The sequence below is a fragment of the Drosophila biarmipes genome, chromosome 2L, assembly GCF_025231255.1.
Source record: "Drosophila biarmipes strain raj3 chromosome 2L, RU_DBia_V1.1, whole genome shotgun sequence".
Classification (NCBI taxonomy): Eukaryota; Metazoa; Arthropoda; class Insecta; order Diptera; family Drosophilidae; genus Drosophila; species Drosophila biarmipes.
The window spans coordinates 8149578-8154067 of NC_066612.1; positions in this window are offsets into that span (position 1 = coordinate 8149578).

Consider the following 4490-nt stretch of genomic DNA (forward strand, 5'->3'; position numbering starts at 1 on the left):
GATCATACTCAATTAAGCCGAGTTAAGAACAATTTACCGCAGTGCGGAGCGAATAAAAATGTTAAGCCACCTGCTGCCAAGCTCATTTACATTATTCATATAAATTACATGCACTAAAACAAAGGGGGGAAAAAAATTGAATGTGTGTTAATCTAAAAAGAAAATTGTGATGCAGGTACATTACTATTGTAAATAGAATTTAAATTTTAGCCCATTAAAAATGCTATAATTATTTATTAATAGAAGAATTAATATCTATAAATTTTTGTAAAAATTATTTGACTTTACTGACGCCAAGTAAATCTGATTTTTTTGTTCGATGTCAATTTCATTTGTTCTTCCTTGAAGCTTTTTTGTTCAGTGTAGCACCAACATATAGGGCTAGAGTCTGCGCCATTTGTTATTAACATTAATGCCAAATGCTATCATAAAAAATGGCGCATAAAAACATTTTCATGTGTGTGTCGCCAGTCTGCTGTCAGTTGCTGTTTTTATCAAATTGGTTGTACTTGGACTTTAATATGACTTAATAAGCTCATTACAATTTTGCGCTACGAGTATGTGAGTGTGTGTCCCGCCAACAAAGTGTAATTTTGTGCCAGCAGAGTGCCCTGGGAAATATACATACAGCCACATATGTAAATACAAGTACAACTGCAGGGCGACTGGCAGGACGAAGAAGTCCTGCGCTGATTTTGGTCGGATTTAAGCGATACCCTCGGATTGTTCAATTGCCCGGAAGGCTGAAATTGGTTTGTTGTGGCTCTTTCGCTTAACTGGGCTTTTATAATAGTTGTTAAAATGAGTAAATGTATTTTATTCATTTTTGTGTGGTGAATTTATAGTATAAACGTATCTTTGAAAAAATAAATATAATTTCTTGAACCACTTGAATTCCAAACAATTTAGTATTTAATAAATATGTTTTTTTATCTTTTATTATCTGAAGTGCCTAATACATTGCTTAAAACATTTAAATTTATATTTTCAGCTGTTTTCTCAAGCGTTTAATACGTCTTTAATGTTTATATTAGTTCTAAAATATTTCTTATAAAATTATATATAATTTTTTTAAATTGTCTTGTTTTTTGTTAAGTACCATAATACCCACTCGATACCCTGACGATGGCAAGAATCAAGAGAAAACTGGAAAGCGTAGCGCCGTTTCGTTTCCGCCTTATGCTCGCATTAAAATTTGCATAACGTTGATTTTGTTGCGAGCACATTACGCATACGCCGCGTGTGACGTTGGTTCAAATTGCTTTGGGCACTCGGTTTGCGGCTGGGTGCTTCCTTTGCCTGTTCGGTTCTTGTTGTTATTTTGCCTTCCTTCCGCTCTTTTTTCGCTTATTTTAATTTAATAAATTAAAACATATTTCGCATGCTGTTCAAATATAATTACATTTCCTCCAGACCGCGCTCGCTTCCGCTCAGCCAGGCCATGCCTTCTTTTAATTAAAAATAAAAATCATACAAATACAGAAAAAGAGCAGGAGTCTCTTTAAAGTTCCTGTGGCTGCCGCCGCCATTTCAGCTGGTTATTAATAAACTTTTCAATTGCCCACCAACTGCGAAGGCAGCTGTGTCGTATTAACTTTGTCTGCTAGTCGCTCCCCCTTTGCCACTCCGCCCCTCCTTCACCACTGTCTCTTGTTTGGCTTATTAGTCCCGCTCCGCTGAAATTTGCTTTGGCAAATGTCGGATATCCGAATGCCAAAAAGAAAAAAACACACAAAATTTCAACCACAAAGTGCCTAAGCTTATAAGCCCACAAACAGCATAAAAAGGCTGCGGCAGGAGGAGGAGTTCAAAGTATGCAGATCCTGCTTATTATTCGAGTTAATTAAAGCAAATTTCAAAAGGATTAAATTGCCAGCAGATTTGCTTAGTTTACTTTGCTGCAGGCCTGTGAAAGGGCTAGGATTTTTGGCTAATGGACCTGGAAAAAGGGGAAAGGGCTAAAGGATTTAGGCATTAACAACATAAGAAGGGATGTTCTTAAAGCATTCATGGAATCGAGCCTTAGTCTTGCAGTTAAGTTGTATATTTATTTAAAGATTTAAAGTATACCCCTGAAGGCTTTTTTTCTCTTGCTGAACTGCAAAACTATGTTTACGTTGATTAAGCTTGCTTAAATTCATTTTCAAAAACAAAACTCTAAACAACTCTAGCCAAACCACTGGGATTTAAACGTATGTACTCAAAAAGTTCTCGAAAACTAAACCGAGTTTCTAAATTGTTTTCTTTTCGTATAGCCCCACTCTTGCCACATTTATGCAAAAAACAAGTACAAAAATTCCCCTAAAATATTATCAAACATTACCAGAGAAGTCTGACTCCATTTTGCAAAAGCCCCAACAAATCCCCTCGGTGTCCAATGATTTATTCATTGAACTGAAGAGGCCGAGAAAAGGCGGAAAAAATAGAAGCTCCCACACAGTTTTTGGCCCCGATGCAGCCCTCACACTCGGCACTTTGGTTTTTGGCCTGATGCTGAAATATTTTGCAGCAACCATAAATAAAAAGTACAGAAAAAGTGCAGAGAAAGTACAGAAAAATAGAGCAAGAGCAAAAATAAAAATCAACAAAACGGGCCCAAACAATGGGGGCGCACACAAACAAATTGAGCAAGAATAACAACGAATGAAAAAATATTTTCATGCGACAATTGCAAAAGTGTCAAGGTGCAGGCGGCGCCAGCCACAAAAAAAGCCCCAGAAAATAGATAAAAAGGACCAGCAAAACTGGGGCAATAAAGCGCGGTGCCAATCTCTCAAAGCCCCTCAACCATCGCCCACAAAAAAAATCGAAAGTTGTCCAACTTTTTGGGGTAAATTCGCAGAATAAGAGAACATTTTTTATGCCCGACATATTTTTAATGCAATTCCTGCGGTGTGTTTGGTTGCTGATAGGAAAATATCAGATGTATGCCGGCATTTAGCAGACAAAGTTGCCCAGCGAACGACTGCCATTCAGTGGGTTTTAAGTGAGATTTTAAGCGGAGGCACAGAGAAAAAAATAGGGGAAATATAATAAATGTATTTGTTTTCTTCAATATCCCACGAAAATATGTTGATTAGCCAAGGTTTCGCTTTCTAAATATGTGAAATATAATCTCAGAAAAGATATAAAGTTTTTTGTTTAAATTTTATTAAAATCATTTCTAGCGTTTGTTTTATCCCCAAAAATGTTATTCAATCTTTTTGCCTCTGCAGACTGACAGTTGCTGCCAAACTTTTGGCACATTTCACTGCTCACTCGGGCGGCCAGAAAATAAATCACAAATCTCCACCGTCGAGTTCTGGGAATGCATTAAATCAATATCTCACCCGCCGTCAATCCGTTTGTTTGTCTGTCTAACTGCCGGCAAAGAACTTTTCTCGCATAATTGCGCAAGAAGCGATGGAGAAAATTAATGAACTTCGCTGGCAAAATGAGAGGATGTGCGGGGAAACCCGAAATCCAAGGCATAAATATCATGCACGCCTGCGAAACTCTCATCTTAGTTTCGAATTGATGAGAAGGAAAGTTTTGCGTGCAAGCTGGATGAATTTCCGTAATCATTTTCCGCCTTCCCCGCGCGTGGAAAAGTTGCTCATTAAGGTGCCGATGAGAATTTGCGTAAAATTGCCCAAACGATGCCAGATTATTAATAACTGTGTGCCCGTGTGGGTGCGTGCAAATATTTGCGCTTTTCTCATTAAAGTTTCACGCATATATCACGCATACGCCGCGTTGTGAACAATTAGTTGCAATTTATACGGCCTTACACAACAGACGAGCACTCGGCTTAATGATACTTAATGTGTAAATCATTATAATAAATTACATGCACAGCGGCGATGATAAAAATAATCCAGAGCCAAGGAAAATACAAATAAACCCAACCAATCCGCATAATGTGTGCGCCGACATGCCTCCTATATTTATGTACATTGTACACATATATCGTATTATTATATACGTAAAGCGCAGTGCAAACAGCGCCAAGTCGGGACTTAAGAGAGGGTCCTTATGCACGCATTAGACATAAAGGCCATAGACATTAGTGCGCATAATGAAAAGAAGTTCGCAGCCAAGAGTGCGTCACGCCATAATGACGATAATAATGGGGAATACCAAAGCAACCGCAACATCAAACAGACAGAGAAGCCGGCAGAAAAAAAAGTAGAGATACAAAAAAAAAACATATGTACAGACAAAACGCTCCACAAGTTATGAAAGCTTTGACTCCCAACCATCCTCAAATTGTCAGCTGTTTTTCCAGCTGCTCTGGCATCCAATGTTTTGGGTAATTTTCAGGTAAAACCTTTCGCTTCGGAGACAAAAATCCCTGGCAAATAAAACCCAAAACATTTCTCTCGGATGCTGAGTGCGCATGCTGGGAAAATCTTGTTCTCCCCAGTGAAACACACGCTCGCACGGATTTTATAGCAAAGCTCCAGGACGTTTATCTGAACATGACCAGCATCCTTTTGACCAGTAGCGGA